Raw genomic sequence first — 22388 nt, forward strand, 5'->3', positions numbered from 1 at the left:
TTGCTGGGTAGAGTAATCTTGGTTGGAGGTTTTTCCCTTTCATCACTTTAAATATGTCCTGCCAGTCCCTTCTGGCTTGCAGAGTTTCTGCTGAAAGATCAGCTGTTAAGTTTATGGGGGTTCCCTTGTATGTTATTTGTTGCTTTTCCCTTGCTGCTTTTAATATTTTTTTCTTTGTGTTTAATTTTTGATAGTTTGATTAATATGTGTCTTGGCATGTTTCTCCTTGGATATATCCTGTATGGGACTCTCTGTGCTTCCTGGACTTGATTATTTTCTTTCTCATATTAGGGAAGTTTTCAACTATAATCTCTTCAAATATTTTCTCAGTACCTTTTTTTCTCTTCTTCTTCTGAGATCCCTATAATTTGGATGTTAGTGTGTTTAATGTTGTCCCAGAGGTGTCTGAGATTGTCCTCAATTCTTTTCATTCATTTTTCTTTATTCTGCTCTGTGGTAGTTATTTCCACTATTTTATCTTCCCAGTCAGTTTTCTGTTCTTCTACCTCAGTTATTCTGCCATTGATTGCTTCTAGCAAATTTTTAATTTCATTTATTGTGTGGTTCATCATTGTTTGTTTGTTCTTTATTTCTTCTAGTTCCTTGTTAAACGTTTCTTGTATTTTCTCCCTTCTATTTCTAAAATTTTGCATCATCTTTACTATCATTACTCTGAATTACTTTTCAGGTAGACTTCCTATTTCCTCTTCATTTGTTTGGTCTGGTGGGTTTTTACTTTGCTCCTTCAACTGCTTTTTATTTCTCTGTCTTCTCATTTTGCTTAAATTACTGTGTTTAGTGTCTCCTTTTCACTGGCTGTCCTTTCATAGGTCCCGTTGTTTTTGGTGTCTGCTCCCAGTGGGTAAGGTTGGTTCTGTGGGTTGTGTAGGCTTCCTGGTAGAGGAGCTGGTGCCTGTGTTCTGGTGGATGCGGCTGGATCTTGTCTTTCTAGTGGGCAGGACCACGTCCGGTGGATTGTTTTGGGGTGTCTGTGAACTTAGTATGATTTTAGGCAGCCTCTCTGCTAATGGGTGGGATTGTGTTCCTGTCTTGCTAGTTGTGTGGCATAGGGTGTCCAGCACTGTAGCTTGCTGGTCTTTGAGTGGAGCTGGGTCTTAGCATTGAGGTGGAGATCTCTGGGAGAGCTTTTGCTGTTTGATATTATGTGGGGCCAGGAGGTCTCTGGTGGACCAATCTCCTGAACTTGGTTCTCCCACCTCAGAGGCTCAAGCCTGACACCTAGCCAGAGCACCAAGACTCTGTCAGCCACACGGCTCAGAAGAAAAGGGAGAAAAAAGAAAGAAAAAATAAATAATTAAAATAAAGTTATTAAATGGAAAAAAATATTAAAAATTAAAAAGTAATTTGAAAAAGAAAGAGAGAAAGAAAGAAGAGAGCAACCAAACCAAAAAACAAATCCACCAATGATAACAAGTGCTAAAAACTATACTAAGAAAGAAAAAAAATAAACGGACAGTCAGAACCCTAGGACAAATGACAGAATCAAAGCTATACAGACAAAATCACACAAAGAAGCATACACATACACACTCACAAAAAGAGAAAAAGGAAAAAAGTATATATTTATATATATAAAAGGAAGAGAGCAACCAAATCAATAAACAAATCTACCAATGATAATAAGCTCTAAATACTAAACTAAGATAAACCTAAAACCAGAAAGAAATTAGATGCAGAAAGCAAACCCCAAGTCTATAGTTGCTCCCTAAGTCCACTGCCTCAATTTTGGGATGATTCGTTTTCTATTCCGGTATTCCAGAGATGCAGGGTACAACAAGTTGATTGTGGAGATTTAATCCACTGCTCCTGAGGCTGCTGGGAGAAATTTCCCTTTCTCTTCTTTGTTCGCACAGCTCCTGGGGTTCAGCTTTGGATTTGGTCCCGCCTCTGCATGTAGGTCTGTTCCCCACCCAGAAAGGACGGGGTTAAAGGAGTGGCTGATTACGGGGCTCTGGCTCACTCAGGCCAGGTGGAGGGAGGGGTACAGAATGTGGGGTGAGCCTGTGGCGGCAGAGGCCAGCATGATGTTGTAACAGCCTGAGGCGTGCTATGTGTTTTCCTGGGGAAGTTGTCCCTGGATCACGGGACCCTGGCAGTGGCAGGCTGCACAGGCTCCCGGGAGGGGAGGTGTGGATAGTGACCTGTGCTTGCACACAGGCTTCTTGGTGGCTGCAGCAGCAGCTTTCATGTCTCATGCCCGTCTCTGGTGTCTGTGCTGATAGCCATGGCTCATGCCTGTCTCTGGAGCTCGTTTAGGCAGTGTTCTGAATCCCCTCTCTTCATGCACCCTGAAACAATGGTTTCTTGCTTCTAGGCAGTTCCAGACTTTTTCCCGGATTCCCTCCCAGCTAGCTGTTGCGCACTAACCCCCTTCAGGCTGTGTTCACGCAGCCAACCCCAGTCCTCTTCCTGGAATCTGACCTCCGAAGCCAGAGCCTCAGCTCCCAGCCCCCACCCACCCCAGCGGGTGAGCAGAGAAGCCTCTCAGGCTGGTGAGTGTTGGTCGGCACCGATCCTCTGTGCGGGATCTCTCCCCTTTGCCCTCTGCACCCCTGTTGCTGCGCTCTCCTCCGTGGCTCTGATGTTTCTCCCCCCCACCCTCCGTCTCTGCCAGTGAAGGGGCTCCCTGGTGTGTGGAAACATTTCCTCCTTCATAGCTCCCTCCCACTGGTGCAGGTCCCGTCCCTATTCTTTTGTCTCTGTGTTTTCTTTTTTCTTTTGCCCTACCCAGGTACGTGGGGAATTTCTTGCCTTTTTGGAAGTCTGAGGTCTTCTGTCAGCGTTCAGTAGGTGTTCTGTAGGAGTTGTTCCACATGTAGATGTATTTCTGATGTATTTGTGGGGAGGAAGGTGATCTCCACGTCTTGCTCCTCCGCCATCTTGAAGGCCCATTATTGTTACTTTATAAGAGATTTTAATATCTTTTTGGGAGCCTACCTCTCCCCATTATTGCCCTGCCTTTTCCAAACCTTCTTTGATAGTATTTCCTGTTTATTTCTCAGTTATATTTTAGAAATCATCCAGAAGAATAAAGACTGGAACATGGTCCCAGTGCTTTCTTCTATATTCTTCTTCCTCTAGGCACTCAATAAACATTTCTGGAATTAATAAAAGATAGAAGAACGTATACAGAATGGTGTTTGCTGAAGGATGCCAAGGTAAAAACAAGTTTACACATGCTTCCCCAAACCCCTGACACTTCCAAAAGACACTTGGACTCTAGGATGTGTATTTGAGAAACTCTACTCTGCTGTTGGAGGATTACTGTTTGCTCATGCATGCAGCAAATATTTACTGAGCACCTACTTTATCCCCAACATCGTTCTAGATACTGGGGATAGAGCAAATGAACAAAAGAGACAAATAAAATAAACAAATGAATATATTATATAAACCATTTATATATAGTTTATGAATATACTTATATAAGTGAATAAACACACATGTACAAAGTATGAAATAAATATATAATTCAAAAATAAATAACTACATAAAATAAATAATAAATAAAAATATAACCTCAAGTTGATATAAATGCTCTAAAGTAAAATAAATCAGGGTGAGGACATAGGGAGCGACTGAGATGGGGATAACATTAGAAGGGACAAAGAAGGTTTCTCAAGAGGTGCCTTTGGGCTAAGACCTAAATAAGAGGCAGGCATGGGAAGACCTGTGGGAAGAGCATTCTAGTCCAAGGGAACAGCAAGCATAAACATTCTTAGTCAGAAATAAACTTTATGCTCAAGGGAGGAAAAGATAACTATTGTGGTTAGAGTCTCATAGACAAGAGAAAGACTCTCAGCAGATGTTGCTCAGGTCTGGGTTACTCTTTGGCCCATAGACTCCCTAGTCCTGAGCTTCTATTTTGATGGCAAGCTTGCTGGGCTTGAATGAGGAAAGTCTTGGGGAAGGGTTGTTTTTTTCCCATGGTTATAAACCATTCAAGCTACACTACATGACAAGTGTCATGGCTGGCCCTTTCAGGCTGATGTTTGCAAGTCAGCATCTGTTGAGTTATTGGTTTGGAACTATCAGGCCTAGGATCACCAGCCTTTCCTCTGTTCCAGGAAAGGCAAAATCAAAAGTTGCTATCTGTCATCAAAAAGTCTACAAATAATAAATGCTGATGAGGTTGTGGAGGAAAGGGAACTCTTGTACACTGCTAGTGGGAATGTAAATTGGTGCAGCCATAGTAGAAAACAGTATGGAGGTTCTCAAAAAACTAAAAATAGAACTATCATATGACCCAGCAATTCCATTCTTGGGTGTATATCCAAAAATAAAGCCCCACTAATTCAAAAAGATACATGCACCCCAATGTTCATGGCAGCATTATTTACAATAGCCAAGATATGGAAGCAACCTAAGTATCCACCAATAGATGAAGGGATAAAGAAGATGTGATATGGCTTTTCGGGGTCTTTTGTGTTTCCACACAAATTGTGAAATTTTTTGTTCTAGTTCTGTGAAAAATGCAGTGGTAGTTTGATAGGGATAGCATTGAATCTGTAGATTGCTTTGGGTAGTAGAGTCATTTTCACAATGTTGATTCTTCCAATCCAAGAACATGGTATATCTCTCCATCTATTTGTATCATCTTTAATTTCTTTCATCAGTGTCTTATAATTTTCTGCATACAGGTCTTTTGTCTCCTTAGGTAGGTTTATTCCTAGATATTTTATTCTTTGTGTTGCAATGGTAAATGGGAGTGTTTTCTTGATTTCACTTTCAGATTTTTCATCATTAGTGTATAGGAATGCCAGAGATTTCTGTGCATTAATTTTGTATCCTGCTACTTTGCCAAATTCATTGATTAGCTCTAGTAGTTTTCTGGTAGCATCTTTAGGATTCTCTATGTATAGTATCATGTCATCTGCAAACAGTGACAGTTTTACTTCTTCTTTTCCGATTTGGATTCCTTTTATTTCCTTTTCTTCTCTGATTGCTGTGGCTAAAACTTCCAAAACTATGTTGAATAAGAGTGGTGAGAGTGGGTAACCTTGTCTTGTTCCTGATCTTAGTGGAAATGCTTTCAGTTTTTCACCATTGAGGACGATGTTGGCTGTGGGTTTGTCATATATGGCCTTTATTATGTTGAGGAAAGTTCCCTCTATGCCTACTTTCTGCAGGGTTTTTATCATAAATAGGTGTTGAATTTTGTCAAAAGCTTTCTCTGCATCTATTGAGATGATCATATGGTTTTTCTCCTTCAATTTGTTAATATGGTTTATCACACTGATTGATTTGTGTATATTGAGGAATCCTTGCGTTCCTGGAATAAACCCCACTTGATCATGGTGTATGATCCTTTTAATGTGAAAGACAAATACCGTATGCTAACACATATATATGGAATTTAAGAAAAAAAATGTCATGAAGAACCTAGGGGTAAGACAAGAATAAAGACACAGACCTAGTAGAGAATGGACTTGAGGATATGGGGAGGGGGAAGGGTAAGCTGTGACAAAGCGAGAGAGAGGCATGGACATATATACACTACCAAATGTAAGATAGATAGCTAGTGAGACACAGCCGCATAGCACAGGGAGATCAGCTCGGTGCTTTGTGACCACCTAGAGGGGTGGGATAGGGAGGGTGGGAGGAAGGGAAACGCAAGAGGGAAGAGATATGGGAACATATGTATATGTATAACTGATTCACTTTGTTATAAAGCAGAAACTAACACACCATTGTAAAGCAATTATACTCTGATAAAGATGTAAAAAAAAAAGATGTGATATATATAATGGAGTCTAACTCAGTCATAAAAAAGAATGGAATTCTGCCATTTGCAACACGTGGATAGACCTAGAGAGTATTATGCTTAGTGAAATAAGTCAGAAAGAGAAAGATACTCTGTTATCACTTATATGTGGAATCTAAAAAATAAACCGATGTATATAACAAAACAGAAGTAGACTCTTAGATACATAGAACAAACTAGTGGTTACCAAAATGGAGAAGGAAGGGGGGAGGGGCAAGTTAGGGATATTTGATTAAGAGGTACAGACTACTATGTATAAAACAGAGAAACAACAATGATATATGGTACAGCACAGGAAAATATAACCATTGCTTTGTAATAACTTTAAATGGAATATAATTTATAAAAATACTGAATCACTATGTTGTATACCTGAAACCAATATAATATTGTAAATCAACTATACTTCAATTTAAAAAAATGAGTTGTTATTTGGGAGGAGATGGGTTTCCCCTCCTCCCCAATTGTTTCTTTGAGCCTAGATGGAAAAATCAGTGAAACTAGTTTTAACTATTTTGCTCAGAGTGACTGGTCATCAGCTATCCATAGTCTTTGAGAAATCAACTTCAGATCTCAGAGTTGGTTCTCTCCCTATGGATAAAGGGGAAGCTCCCACACAAGACTGCTATGTAAACAAGTAAATATCTGTCTATAATGTAAAAAGACACAATGTAAGTGTCTACAAAAATCCTATTTGTAGAGTGGAAATTCCATTAGAACATTGCTCAATAGGACTTGCATTCAGATACATCACTTGGCAAGTAATAATGGATGGCATGGGCACACAGCCTAAGAGTTTATAAAGCACTTCCACTCCCATTATTTCATTAAACTTCACAACAAATCCACAAGATGGAGGGCATTCACTTCTGTGAATGAGGGCATTCAGTGGCTTAAATCAGTGAAAGCATTTGTTTTTACTCAATATAGGGGCAGGACAGGAATAAAGACACAGACGTAGAGAATGGACTTGAGGACATGGGGAGGGAGAAGGGTAAGCTGGAACAAAGTGAGAGAGTGTCATGGACTTATATATATTACCAACTGTAAAATAGATAGCTAGTGGGAAGCAGCCGCATAGCACAGGGAGATCAGCTCAGTGCTTTGTGACCACCTAGAGGGGTGGCATAGGGAGGGTGGGAGGGAGACACAAGAGGGAGGAGATATGGGAATATATGTATATGTATAGCTGATTCACTTTGTTATACAGCAGAAAATAACACACTATTGTAAAGCAATTATACTCCAATAAAGGTGTTAAAACATTAAAAAAAAATAAATATAGAGTGTTTACTCATTCTATATTGCTGGTCAGTGGAGGATTCTGGTCCATGTCATCTTCACACAGAAACCCAGGCCAAAGGAAGCACTACCATTTTGAATGTTGTCCAAGGGGAAGAGAAGACAGTGAATCATGTGATCTCTGAAATGCTTCCACCCTAAAGTGACACACATCACTTCTGCTCCTATTTAATTGGTCAGAGCAAGTCAATGGCCACATTTAACTTAAAGGGGGCAAAGAAGTATAATAACCCCATATTCCTGAAAGTAGAAAGGAAGTGAATAGTGGTGACAGTAGTAATTTCCATCACAGCCTTATTTTACAGCCGAGAAATCCAAGACTCAGAGGTATGACATGTTGAGGGAAAGAGTTTCGAATTGTTGACCGAGCTTACAATAAAGGATGTTTAGGTATTGTTACTAAGAGATAGTATCATTTCATTTGAAAGAAGGTTCTTAAAAGTTGAGAATATGAGAACCCCAAATCGTGCCACTCACTGAGTTCCTTAAGCAGGTGATATCACTTCTCTGAACTTCCATTTCCTCATCTATAATATGTGGCTAAAAGATTAAAAAGAAAAGCTTGCAGGGTTGATTGATAATTGGAGTTAATTGGAATTAATGTGGATAAAGTGCCTGAGCCCAAACTCAGTTATTCTAACCCCAAATTTATCCTCCTTGACTCTCTTAGGTGTGCCAGAACATGGAAATCTCATGGAGCAAGTCTTAGTCCAATTCTTCTCTGGCTATTTCCCATTGTGACATGTGAATAGGTGAGAGGATAGAAAGGAAAAGGAAAACGTGAGACAAGAAGGAAGGTCAAAAAATAAAAATTAAAAAAAGAAGGAATATCATTTTTACCAAGAGTTCAGAAATACCCTTTTATACCCCATTCCCTCTCTTTACAATGCCCTCTCCTGTCTCCTTCTTCCAGTCAACCCCTACTTATCCTTCAAGACTTAGGTCAATCCAATCATTTTTCTGGGAGGTACTCCCAGACTCCCTCATGCTGAATTTGATGCCCCTTCTCTAAACCTCCAAATCACATTTTGTCTAGGTCTATCTCAGCACTTAGCACATGATGTGTAAGTATTTGGCATATAGCAAACACTTAATAAACATCTATCTAAGGAATGAATAATATCATTGTGTGGCATAGAAGTATCCTGTTGATTTTTCTATCTAGCCTCATTTCTCTCTATCCATCTCCTTACCCTGCCTCACCTATTCCTCCCACCAGCACCCCAAACACACACTTGTTATTCCAGAAATACTACACCGTTTACAGACCCTGAATTCCCTCAGAATCCCCAGCCTTCCATCTTTGCACATCCTGCTTCCTCTGCATGGCATGCTCTCTCACCACCTTTCAAACCCTTAATCATCTTTTGGCAGAAGCTGAGGACATGGTAGTTTCTGAAACTAGGCCGCCTGTGTTTAAGTTCCAGCTCTGGTTATTAGCTGTGTGACTTCAGGCAAATCATCTAACTTCTCTGGGTCTCTGTTCCCCTTTTATAGGGCTAATAAAAGTACCTACCTAATAGGCTTGTTATGGAGAGGAGATGAGTTACTACATTTGAATTGTTTATAAGCATACCTGGTACACAGTAACCTCTATAGAAGAGCTTGCTATTATAATTTAAATCTTAGCATCAGTACTACCTCTGTCTATGCTGGGGTGGCAAATGGTCAGGTTGCAGGCTATATTTTATTAGGATCACATGGTGTTTACATTTTATATTGCAATGCTTCCAATTAAGTAGAAACTCTACCACTCCCTGTATCCACCTGTTTGATTCATTTGCCTGGTCTTGGAAGCTTTGGGTTTGCAATCTTGAGTAATCACATCTCTTTTCTGACCCCCTTGGACAAACTCCCACAGGTTCAGTGCATACCTCCATTAAAGCAGTTCTACAAATAAGTTCATTTGTATCATTTTTTTTAGATTCCACATATAAGTGATATCATATGATATTTGTCTTTCTCTGTCTGACTTACTTCACTTAATGTGATAATTGTTTAGGCCCATCCATGTTACTGCAAATGGCATTATTTCATTCTTTTATTATGGCTGAGTAATATTCCAATGTATATGTATACCACATCTTCTTTATCCATTCATCTGTTGATGGACATTAAGGTTACTTCCATATCTTAGCGATTTACCAATGGGGAAATTTGGGGGGAGGGATAAATGAGGAGTTTGGGATTAACATATACATACTACTATATATAAAATAGATAAACAACAAAGACCTACTGTAAATCACAGGGAACTCTACTCAATATTCTGTAATCACCTATATGGGAAAAGAATTTGAAAAAGAATGGATATATGTATATGTATAACTGAATCACTTAGCTGTACACCTGAAACTAACACATTATAAATCAACTACACTCCAATATAAGATAAAAATTAAATTAAAAAATAAATAAATTACATGTGCCATAAATGAATGTCTGACTTGCACAGAATTATGATAGGTTATACTAATTTTGTGTGGCATATTTGTATTTAGTGATTCTTAAACACAGCATGTAAGTGCATATATAGTGGGAAAACTGTGAAAGCATGAGTACTATTCTTTTCAAATAAATCTGTGACACTGATTTCCAATTATTAAAAATTTAGAATATCAAATTAGTAGTAGTTAGAGAGAAGTTTTACACTGCTGACTAAGTTGGGAATCTTCACCTACACCTTATTTTTAATCTCACAAATTATTAATTACCTGCAATATAGTCTAGATGCATTCTTTCTGTAAGACTGTTTAAAAGAACCGCATGACTGTAAATAGGGTCTGACACAATCATCACTGTGCAATAAGCCAGACAGTATAATAAACTTACCCTGTTATTTCAAACAAACAAACAAAAAAGCAGTTCTACAGCCTTCTGGTTATTTTCTTGTCTGTCTTCACTCCACTGTGAGCTTCTTGAGCAAAGGGATGGTGATCTCAGTATTGCTAGTACCTAGAAAGTTGCCTTACACAAAGAATTGCTCAATAAACACTTATTGAATGACTGACTGAATGAATGAAATGAAATGAATAGTTGATGTAGCCCCTATTGTCACTTAAGAACAGGCTTCTGGAGAGAGTTATAGGGTTTCTTTGCAGGCAAACCTAAACTCTAGAAGCCATCTGCAGAGAGCTTTCTGGTCCTGGCTGGCTGATTTAAAGAGCTCTCTTTAATTCCTTTCCTCCAAGGCCTCATCTTCTCTGACAGTCATTAATGGGATCAAACTAATGAGACTTAGCCACAAAGGCAAAAGAGGCACAACACAGCACAACTCCCTTTGCCTTTGTAAATAACTTGGAATTTGTCAGGATAAGAGCTGAGATCTCCTAAAATGAAAAGACATGCATCCTTTTTTTGGGAAGATAACAAGCTCAGGGTTTGCACAAAATTTTCCCAAAACAGCATTCCATCTTTAGAAGTGATGAATTGTTTTTTCTAAGTTAAGAAAGTGGGGATGTGTCCATATGTCATTTGGCTAGGACCCTAGGCTGTGTGACCCAGGCCACAGGTTTACAGGCAGAGCAGGCTTCATGGATTTACTCTACTCTGCTTGGGAAATGCACCTTTAATAGGTGTACATACATTTGGGAGTAATAGGACTGGATGTCATGCATCTCTAGTGGCTACAGTGTGATCCAGTGGAAAGATCACTGGATTTGGAATCAGACAAAGCTGGATTGGAGTCTATGGCAAACAGACGTTAATGTGGCAACCATAACCTCCACTTCTGGCACTGATATGCCTGTGTAATGCCCTCCCCTTGAGTAGGGGTGTAACCTGTGATTTGCTCCTCACCAAAAGAATATGGCAAAGGTGATGAAATATCTCTCTCATGATTATATTATGTTACACAGTCATCCCTCAGTATCTGTGGGGGATTGGTTCCAGGACTGCCTGCAGACACCAAAATCTATGGATGCTCAAGGCCCTTATACAAAACGGTGTAGTTTTGGCATAAAACCTACGTAATCTTCTTGTATACTTTAAATCATCTGTAGATTACTTATAATAACTAATAAAATATAAATGTTATATAAATAGTTGTAAATACAGTTGCCAGAGCACAAGTTTTGCTTTTTGGAATTTTCTGGAATTCTTTTTCTAATATTTTTGATTCATGGTTGGTTGAATCCATGGAAGTGGAACCCACGGATATGGAGGGCCAACTGTTAATGGCACCATCTTGCTTGCCAACTCATTCTCCCCTTGCTGGCTTTGAAAAACAAGCTGTGGTAAATCCTACAAGGAACTGAATGCTGACAACAACCACATAAGTGGGGAAGCAGATTGTTCCTTAGTTGAGTCTCCAGACGAGAACCCAGCCCTGGCCAGCACTTTGATTGTGGCCTTGCAAGACCCTAAGCAGAGAACTCATCTAAGCCATTCACAGAGTTCTAACAAAATAAATTATGAGATAATAAATATTTGGTGTTTTAAGCTGCTAAGTTTGCGGTAATTTGTTACACAGTACAGCAAACCAATACAGAGTTGTACCTCTACTACTCCACCACATGACTCTGGGCATGTGCCTTCCCCTTTCTTGGCCTCTATTTGCTCATCTGTAAAATAGGAAATGATAACCATGCAAATCCTTACCCTGCCCCCTTTCCAGGGGACTTTAGAATCCAATGAATGTGGGAGCTCTTTGTAAATCATAAAGTCTGATACAAATGTGAGGAATGCCTGTTATTTTTCTTTGCAGACTCTCCAGGGCATAGCAGCTCAAGTAGATGACCTTGAAAAAAGAGAAAATGGGAAACAAATAACAAAAAAACTGCAGTGACCTTAAAATTGACACTGGCTTATCTGGCCCATGTTGGAATATATGATTTTATGAAAAACAATCCCTGTGGGTAGACTGAAACATCTCAAACTGTTTGGAAGACATCCTAGCTAGATCCTTAAGGTGTCTGGCTCCTTTGGCTTCAGACTACCCAGCAGCCAGGTGCAATGTCCCATCTGTTTTCTCTCCATCCACCCCACTCCCAGATCCTCACTTTACAGACATCAGCTCCAAAAGCTGTCATCCAATAGCCTCATTACTTCTAGGTCACTGCCTGAGGCCATGGAGGTTATATGAGGATGCAACGGCCTGAAGCTCTTGCCAGATGGAGCAGAAAGCTGCTGAAAACCGAGGGAGGGTTGAGTTCCTTTCTCTTTTTTTCTTATAAATTTATTTATTTTATTTTTGGTTGCGTTGGGTCTTCGTTGCTGTGCATGGGCTTTCTCTAGTTGCGGTGAGCAGTGCGCAGGCTTCTCATTGCGGTGGCTTCTGTTGCGGATCATGGGCTCTAGGCATGCAGGCTTCAGTAGTTGTGGCACGTGGGCTCAGTAGTTGTGGCTCACGGGCTCTAGAGCACAGGCTCAGTAGTTGGGGTGCACGGGCTTAGTTGCTCCGCAGCATGTGGAATCTTCCTGGACCAGGGCTTGAACCCGTGTCCCCTGCATTGGCAGGCGGATTCTTAATCACTGGGCCACCAGGGAAGTCCCTGAGTTCCTTTCAAAACAGACCAGCAGTTCATAAGGCCACACACAGCCATTCAATCTTGTGAACCTGAGCTAGGGAAAAAGGTTTGCTGCATGCTGGGGTCACTAGACCACATGTACAGGTTGATCACCCAGCCTGCTCTTCCTTGAAATAGCAGAAATGTAGGTGTTGGTCAACCACCTCTTCAGAGACCCTGCTCCAAACCCATTCTGCCACATCGCTTGGCATAATGCATGGCATTCAAGACACTGAATGATCTGGCCCCTGCCTGTCTCTTCTTCGTCCTCCTTCCAGGCATCTTGTGGCTCTTTCGCAAACACTGGTTTAGGGCCTTCTCTTAGCCATTGGGACTCTACCATAGAATAGAGAAAGCACCCCCTCTGCCACCACCACCACCAGTAATAATAACAATAATAGCATCTAACACTTATGTGCTTCGTAAGTTTATTGCATATATTAATCCATTCATCACCACAACAATCCTATTAGGAATATGCTGATATTATCATCTCCATTTTATGGATGAGGATATCGAGGTGTAGGTCCTATTGCTAATATGTAGTGGTGCGATTTGAACCCAGATATATTGAGCAGGAAAGTATGTTCTTAATCATCATGCTATGCTTTGCTTTTGTTTACTTGACTATCTCTCCCACCAGACTGTGTGCTTCTTATAAGCAGCAATTTTGTGCCCAGTTCCCAGTACATTGTCTGTCACACAGTAGTGTTTAAAAAATGTTTATTGGATGAGTGGATAAATGAATACACAGTGAAAAGAGCACAGAATTTGAAGTCACAAAGCCTAGTGTCCAGCCTAGTAATCTATCTTCTAACAATTTTTGTGGCTTTGAGCAAGTGAGTTTACCTTTCTAAATCCAAATAGCATAGGAGCCAGGATGCCTATTTTCAAAATGAGGCACCACCACTTACCGGCTGTGTGACCTTGTGCAAGTCCCTTAGCCTTTCTGAGCCTCAGTTTCCTAAACTTTAAAATTAGATAATTGTAATAATGAGGTCGTGGCTTGTTGTGAGGGAAATATGAGTTAATACATACACAGTGCTTAGAACACTACCTGGGATGTAGAAAGTGCTTGATGCATGTTGGTCATTAATGTTATTATCACGCTTTAATAGTTTCACATATGAAAATGGGGATGAGAATATTTGTCTCACCAGGTTGTCGTGAGGATCATATGAGACAAAAGACGTGGAAATGCCCTGTCATCTTAATAGCACAATGTAGATACTACAACTAAACTTAGAAAACATCCCAAATCAGTTCAGGACCTGAAGCTCAGATTTTGTGTAGCTTAATTTCACACTCACAGGTGAATGGCAACCCCTCCAAAAGTTTGGATAAAGACACTAGTGTTGGTCTTGCCAGTGGCTTACAACTCCCAGATTATGTGTGAGCATGGTGCTATATAAATAGAGACCTTCCCTCGTGTAAATTGTGGGCCAGAAAGTCTTCCGGATATGTGGCATGTACCCCTATAAGAGGACAGGAGGTGGTCAGAGTTTGGCAGGAAGAGTGACATGACAAGAAGAAAGGACCTGTGAAGCCTTAGAAAAGTTTCCACCCTCTGCACCATCTCCACTGAGAGAGGGAAGGCACAGAGAAAATGAGGGGCTTGGGTTAGATCAATGTGTCACAGTCCAGGCTACACACCATCTACCGTGGACACCATGAGTGAGAGAGAGAAGTTGTCAAGAGGACAAGGAGTCAAGCAGTGGTCCAGCAACCCTGGTTTCCAAGAAGAAAAGGAGTAGGGAGGGAAATAACCACACATTGCTCTAAAACATCCTGGGCTACTGCGTAGGAAGGGCCCAAGAAGATGATTACAGTTTCCACGTACTAAGGTTCCCAGAGACAAGGGTGGCTAGATTTTGCTCAGGCTGTGACCCTTTTTGGTCTGCCTAAGACAAGGGCCTCATCCACCCAGTCTCACTGAGGGCAAGAGGGATCTAATAACTTCAAGTGAGCAAAACACATTTTTTAACAATGAGGCAAAGGTGAAGTGTTTGGAAAAAAGCCCCATTTGGGTTCTAAAAGCCCCTTACTGCTGGCAGCTGCCGACTGAGATTTGAGTGGGAGGGCACAAAGGAGAGGGAAGGGAGTGAGAGATTTATGCCCAGACTAGACTGAGGGACTGATCTAAAGGAGGCTGTGTTAAGTATAAGAAAGTATAGATACAATGCTTGGACTGGAACCAGAGGGACAACAGTGAGTGAAGGTTGCAGACATTTTTCCTATGTGGAGGCTGGAGCAGATCTTGTAGTATTTTCTCCTTGCTTTGTAATGCCTGCACTGACTAGAATAGGAAAGACCACACAAACAGCTGACTGACTGTTTGATAGAAGAGGGGCTGCTGAGGGAGGACTTAGTGAGGTTTGGAAAGCATAGGAGACCTCAGACTGGATGTGAGTGTTCTGCTATACATCTGCAATTTTAATGTGATTTCCACAAAAACATACAGCTCCATCTATGTGGCTACCTGCTTGACTGGCTTGTACTACATCTACTGCTCAGCAACTGGATTTTAATCTGGATTTCCTGAGCACTTCATTGGGGCCTAGTCTCAGGAGAAGGAGATTATAGTAGATACAAAAAGGCTAAGACTTAGCCTTTGCTATCTAGTTGGGAAGACAAAACAAACCCTTGGGTTCCATTATAAAATATACCAAAGGGCCAAAAGAGTGAGCTCAGAGACCCCTGGAAGGTAAAATCGACTGAGCTGCTAGACCTTGAAGAATGGTTAGATTTGTGAAAGGAGAAAAGGGAAAAGACAAGAAGGGAAGGGAAGATAAACCCCGGGCAAGGTAACAACTTGAGTAAAGACTTGGAGGTTGGAGTGAGCATAGTCTGTTCCAGATACACAATCTTCATGTGATATAACACGACTCATATTCAAGACACTTCCTCCACTCTTTGATCAAACACAGCTTTGGCTATGTAGATAGATGGATAGATGTTAGAGATAGATAGATAGATAGATAGATAGATAGATAGATAGATAGGTAGTCCGGGGCCAAGAAACAGAACTATGTTTAAATATTCTGGGTTTATCATTAATTCACTATATACGAATTCAATAATTCACCATGACTTTGGACACATCATTTATTCTCTGTGACCTCTGCTCTCCTCTCTGCAGCAGAATGGGGGACAGGTACCCAGAGTCTTATCCTGAAGGAGATTCACCCTCTAACTAACCTCTCCATCATCCACACACTCTTTACAATGCTCCCAGGAACTCCCAGGAACCCAGAGAATAACTGTGAAGTGAACAGTGTTTCCCAGATCTAATCAGAAGCAATGACACCAAGAGCCAAAGCCCATGAGAGCCTGAGTCCCTTCTATTCTCCTGTTCCCAGGGTTAAACTTTAGATTCAGGGTGCTGCGTGGGAGAAGGGACCCCAGTGTGGACGTGGGGTCTGCATGGCTGCAGGAGAAACAGCCCTGTGTCTTTGAGAGGCAGAAGTTTCAGTCTCCCATCTTGAACCTCAAAGGCTCCCCCTTGGTCACCCTGAAAACAGGTGGGGTTGAAACTGGTCAGGCAAGAGACAGAGCTGAAGCAAGGCACCCGAGTGTCAGGTACAGAAGGGGCCTGGGGTCCATCTGTCCCCCTTCATCAGTCCTCCTCCCTCCAGGCCCTCATCAGACTCGGGCTAGAAACTCTTTCAGCTCACCTGCTCCCACCCTCTCTACCTGGTGGAGGACTCCCCTCCTCAGCCTTCCTGCCAAGCGTCCCCATCCAGTTTCCAAGTGACCTGGGACAGACCTGGAAGCTCCGTGCCTCAGCGGGCACAGGATTCCACTTGACAGAATGTTCTTCCTGCTGGTGAGCCAATCCTGCCCCCCTGTAACTTCCTTCCACACACCCACGTTCTGCTCTCAGGACAACCAACCAGACAGGGCAGCTCCTTATTCTCAGGAATGTCCTTCACATATTTGAACACAGCTACCTCTGCCATTCTTCCTCCCTAGCCAGACCCTTTCTCTCTCTCTCTCTCTCTCTCTCTGTCTCTCGCTCGCTTGCTCGCTCGCACTCTCTCTCTCTCTCTTTCACACATACACACAATTTTATTGATATATAATTAACATACCATACCGTACAATTTTTTATCCATTTAAAGTGTACAATTGAACACTTTTTAGTTTATTCACAGAGTTGGGCAACCATCACCACAATCAAAAAGAAATCTTGTACCTACTATCAACCCATTTCTCCCCAGCACCTGAGGCCTAGGCAGCCACTAATCTACTTCATGTCTTTATCGATTTGTCTATTATGGAAATTTTTTATAAATGGAGTTGGAAACATGGGTTTGATTCACACTCTGTGGAAATTTGTGTAAGTCACTTGACCTCTCTATGACTCAATTTCCCCAGCATACAAGATAGTAATATTGGTTTCAACTTCACAGATTAATAATGAGGCTTAAAGGAGCTAATGAATATAAAACACTTAGTAGAGGGTTTGCTTTTATTACTGCTTTTTACAAAGTGATTTTCCTGATCACTCCTCTCACCTTCAACTGATGTGTTCTCATTGGAATGGAGCAGAGCAAGACCTGGGGTGATAATGTAAGTCTTTAGGTGATATTCAACATATTTAGTAGCCCATTAAAGCATGACCCATCAGAGTGGCCTCGGCACTGAAGCAGGTCCTATATATAGGCTCTCTGTTGGGCTGGGCAGTAACTCACTAATTTCTGAACTATGAAGAGGTCAAGGGTACAGGGAATCATTAGGGTAACGGAAGATGCTCTTGGAGACTTCTGGGATACTGCTATTTACCAATCAGAATGGAAGGATTTCAATATTTTAACAACCACTATGGCTATCCCATTGTGTACGGGCTTGAGATTGGGCCTGAGCAGGACCATCATCTTCCTTGCTATGCTTCCTTGCTTGCTAACTGCACTTCTGGTTATGCAGACTATATCCTCACTGATTTTAGTAACCACCCCACACTGTGCTGAGGATTGAGATTGAAGCTCTTAAACCTTCTCTATTCAGGCTGCTGTTAAGCTCCATCATCCTTTAATAACCTCTACTAGGTGGTGTTTTGAACCTAAGTTCAGAATCTTAGATTTACAAATGTGATTCACGTTGATCATTAAGCTCCTTGAATTAGGGTGTGTGCTTCATACCAGACATTCTAGAGGGGCTTCAAGGCTGCCAGGCAGGCAGGGCTGGCAATGACAGCAATGAGACCTGACCCCCACATTTGTTCCTTGGCTCCTCAGAAATGGAAGGGGCTCTGTTAAACCTTGCCCTTGACCATGAAATTAGAATATACTACACATTGAGAGAAGAGGAGATAGCCTGAAGAAGCAGAAGGAGATGGAAAGACTATAAAAAGGATCAAACTTTCAATCTGAACAGAGATGTGGCAATGCCAGACCAATTTTAGTTCCAAGCAGTTCTCCAGGTGGAGGCTGATCTGGGAGCAGCAGCCAGGAAGGAGGCTTCAGAAGCAGACTTAAAGAGCCTCAGGCCAAGTAGACACATTCCAGGAAATCTAACTGAGAAGTAGCGGAAGACAAATAGAAAAATGACCCTGAAATGAGGACAGCAAATGGACTTCTGGTCCAATGGTATTGTGTGAAGTAGTGGGCATCAGAGACAGGTAAATGGGGGCAGAGGTGGTATCTAGAATTTCTTCCCTGGAACCCAGACTAGCAAGGTATTTCCAATCTTGTTATTTGAAAGGTTGGGGTTTTTGCCGTTTGTCTGACTGACCTCCCATTGGTGCTGAAAGTGGGCAGAAAGAAGTCAGCTGGTGCAAACAGCTGCGGCATAGCTCTACCTAGGCTGAGGGCAGATAACCTAAGGGTCCAGTGTGGTGATGAGGGCAGCCTGTCTGGTGAGGAAGGCAGAGCCTTTTTCGAGCTAGGCAGCAGGTGTGCTGAGGAGGATGGCTGGCATCTGGGGACTCGAAGAAAAAACATATCTCCTCAGAAGGCAGTGGAGCAGCTTGGAAGGAGAAGAGAGAGGGTAGTATTGCAGCTTCACTTCTTGCTCTGGTGGCTGAGTGTTGAGGGGTTGGGAGCAGGTATTCAAGAGACCATAAGATGCTCTGTATGGGCCTCTGAACAGATGCTCACTGATGCTGATGCCTACTCACAAAATTCTTGAACACTGTGTTAGGAATACTTGCTAATGAAAACCCTGACCTATCTAACAACGTAAGGGTGTCTTTCCAATGTGAAACCCCCAAATGTAGATTGGATATTTTTCTCCAGGAGACAGGACTAGGTGTCTCCATCCCCAAGGCTATGTCTCTCTTCCATTTCATCTGCTTTCAAAATGTGATTAAGAGCGGAGTCTCGCCTGGGATCAAATTCTAGCCCTGCCACTTACTGTTAACTTCACCTCTCTGTGACTCAGTTTCCTCATCTGTAGAATGGTTATAATGAGAGAATCTACCTCTTAGTGTTATTGTGAGGAATCACATTGTAGGTCACACACTTAGAGCAGAGCTTATCATGTACTAATAACTCAATATATGTTATGATTTGGATTCTGACTCATGATCTGATTTAGTCATAGCCCTTCCTGCTTTTCATCTTCTGTAAATGTCCCTAACTAAGCCACTGAAAAAATGATGTTGGCACAACGAGGGGTCTCCCTTTTCCTTCTTATCAGCCTTCCATTCAGTTCTCTGACAGATCTGGATATGTACTTCTGGCACATACATGTATATATACTGCAGTTACTGTGGTCTCACCTCTCACCTCTGCTGTACTGTTCTAGGACCACTCCTCACATCCTCTATTCTCGTATATTGCCACAGACTTCCTACCCCAGGAGGTTGCTCCTTCTATCTTTCCTCCCTTCCTCTCTGCCTTCTTCTTCCCCTACATCCATTCATCCATCTAGTCATACAAGCCAGATATCTAAGGGCATCATACTAGATCAAGAGTCAGAAAACTTTTTCTATAAAGAGCCAGATAGTAAATATTTTAAGCTGTAAGAGCTACATATGGTCTCTCTCACGACTACTCAACTCTGCCATTGTAGTACAAAAGCAGCCTTAGACAATACATAAACCAATCAGTGTGGCTGTGTTCCAATAATACTTTATTTACAAACACAGGCAGTGGGCCAATATGGCCTGCAGGCTGTAGTTTGATGGTAAGAATTATAGTAGAGCATTCCTTTTTACTCAAAACCCATCCTCTTATCCAATTCATAAAAAATATCTCAAATATGTCCACTTCTTGCAAATTCCAGTATTTCCACCCTGGACCAAGCCACTGTCATCTCTTCCTGCAAACTCCGCTACCTCCACCCTGGACCAAGCCACTGTCATCTCTTCCCTGGACCATTCACTATAGGAGCCTCCTGATTGGCTTCTCTGATTCTACTCTTGTCCTCCTACAATTCATTCTTTACATAGCAGCCAGAGTGTTCCTTTAAATTCAATCATGTTACCCTTCTAATTAAAACCGTTCAATAACTTCATGCTTTTCTTAAGTTAAAGATCCAGATCCTCACTATGGCTTTTATCATGCTTCATGATCTGATCCTGCCTAGCTTTTTAGTCTTTTCTCCCACCACTTTCTTCCTACTCACTATGCCTGAGCCACACTGGCCTTTTAGTTCTTCAAACATGCCAAGCTCTTTTATATGCCAGGACCTTTGCATAAGCTGTCCCCTGTACTAAAAATCTGCCTCCTCCCCATCCCTCCATCTCCATTAATCCATGCTTAATTAATGGCTATTTATCCATCAACGTTCAACTCAAAGGCCATTTGTTTTGGAAAGGCTTCCCTAGTCATTCCCAGACTAGAATAGGTCCCATATTAATACACTTTCAGAGCTCCCCATAATTTTCCTTCCTAGAATATGTCCCAGTTTCTAATTAAGCAGTGGTTTATGTGATTATTTGATTAAAACTTATCCTTCTTACTAGGGTGTAAACTTCATGACAGCAGAGAATGGGCCTGTCTTGTTGATTATACAGATCCAGTCTTTAATAAAACTGGTTGCATAATAAGTTTTCATTTTTAAAAAACTACTTTGTTGAGGTATAATTAGCATACAATAAACTGCACATATTAAAAATGTACAATTTAATGAATTCTGATGTATGTATATATCATGAAAACATCATTTCAATCAACATGATGCTTATATCCATCACCCCCAAAATTTCCTCTTGCCCCTTTGTAATATTTTCCTTCCCAGACAATCACTAACCTGAATTCTGACACAATAGGTTAATTTGAATTTTCACGTTTTTATTTCTTATTTTTCACAACTAGGAAGTTATTTTTACTGTTGTTATTTTTCTCATCCAATTCACCACCTCCTCTCCCCTCTTTATTTTATTGTGGTAAAATATATAGTATAGCATAAAATTTGCCATTTTAACCATTTTTAAATGTACAATTCAGTGGCATTAATTACATTCAAAATGTTATGCAACCATCACCAGTATCTATTTCCAAAACTTTTTCATCACTGCAGACAGAAACTCTGTAATCATTAAGCAGTAATTCCCCATTCTTTTTTCCCCTAAGACTCTGGTAACTACTAATCTACTTTATGTTTCTATGAATTTACCTCTTTCAGATATTTCATAAAATATTTGTTCTTTGTGTCTGGCTTATTTTACTTAGCATATTGTTTTCCATGTGCATCCAAGTTGTAGCGTATGTCAGAACTTCAGTCCTTTTCATGGCTGAATAATATTACATCATATGGATATACAGCATTTTTTATACATTAGCCTGTTGATGAACACCAGGGTTGCTTCCACCTTTTGACTATTGTGAATAATGCTGCAATAAACATTGGTGTACAAGTATCTGTTTGAAACTAGTTTTCAATTCTTTTGAATAGGAACATGGTAATCCTATGTTTAGCTTTTTGGGGAACTGCCAAACTGTTTTTTCAGTGACTGAACCATTTTACATTCCCACCAGCAAGGTATGTGGGTTCCAATTTCACCATATCCTTGCCAATACTTGATATTTTTCATTAAAAAGCTATAGTCATCCCAGTAGGTATGAAGAGGTATCTTATTGTGCTTTTCATTTGTATTTTCCTAATTACTACTGATGTCAAGCATTTTTTATGTGCTTATTGCCATTTTTATGTCTTCTTTGAAGAAACTACTCAAGTCCTTTTCACATTTTTCACTTGAGTTGTTTGTCTTTATATGTTGTTGAATTGTAGGAGATCTTTATATATTCTAGATATTAAACCCTTATCAGATATATGATTTTCAAATGTTTTCTCTCATTCTATAGGTTGTCTTTTCACATTCTACATAATGTCCTTTAATGCAAAAATGTTTTCAATTTTGATTAAGTCAAATTTAGCTAGTTTTTCTTTTGTTTCTCATGCTTTTGTTGTCATATTGAAGAATCCATAGCCAAATTCAGGGTCATGAAGTTTTACACTTATGTTTTCTTCTAACAGTGTTATGGTTTTAACTCTTATATTTAGGTCATTGATGAATTTTTGTACATGGTATGAAATAGGGGTTCAAATCCATTCTTTTGCTTGTAGAAATCCAGTGGCCCCAGCATCATTTGTTGAGGAGACTCTTCTTTCCCCACTGAATGGGTTTGGTACCCTTGTCAAAAAATCAATTGAATATAAATGTATGGGCTTATTTCTGGACTCTCAATTCTATTCCATTGGTCTATATGTCTATCCTATGTCAGTACCACACTGTTTTGATTACTGCAGGCTTTTAGTAAGATTTGAAATCTGGAAGTGTGAGCCCTCCAACTATTTTCTTATTTTTAAATATTGCTTTGGCTATTTAAGTCCCCTTGACAATTCTA

At 40.7% G+C, this 22388-nt stretch overlaps 1 long non-coding RNA gene across 1 annotated transcript in view; it reads right to left on the bottom strand.

The window, feature by feature from the left end:
* Positions 1 to 11726: 11726 nt before the first annotated feature.
* The window catches only part of LOC137217360 (uncharacterized), a 61424-nt gene continuing 50762 nt past the window's right edge, over positions 11727 to 22388 (bottom strand). The window contains exon 3 of the long non-coding RNA XR_010940076.1: positions 11727 to 11825. This is a non-coding gene — a long non-coding RNA (uncharacterized lncRNA). The remainder of the gene's footprint in view (positions 11826 to 22388) is intronic.

This window comes from Pseudorca crassidens, chromosome X (genome assembly GCF_039906515.1).
Source record: "Pseudorca crassidens isolate mPseCra1 chromosome X, mPseCra1.hap1, whole genome shotgun sequence".
Lineage (NCBI taxonomy): Eukaryota > Metazoa > Chordata > Mammalia > Artiodactyla > Delphinidae > Pseudorca > Pseudorca crassidens.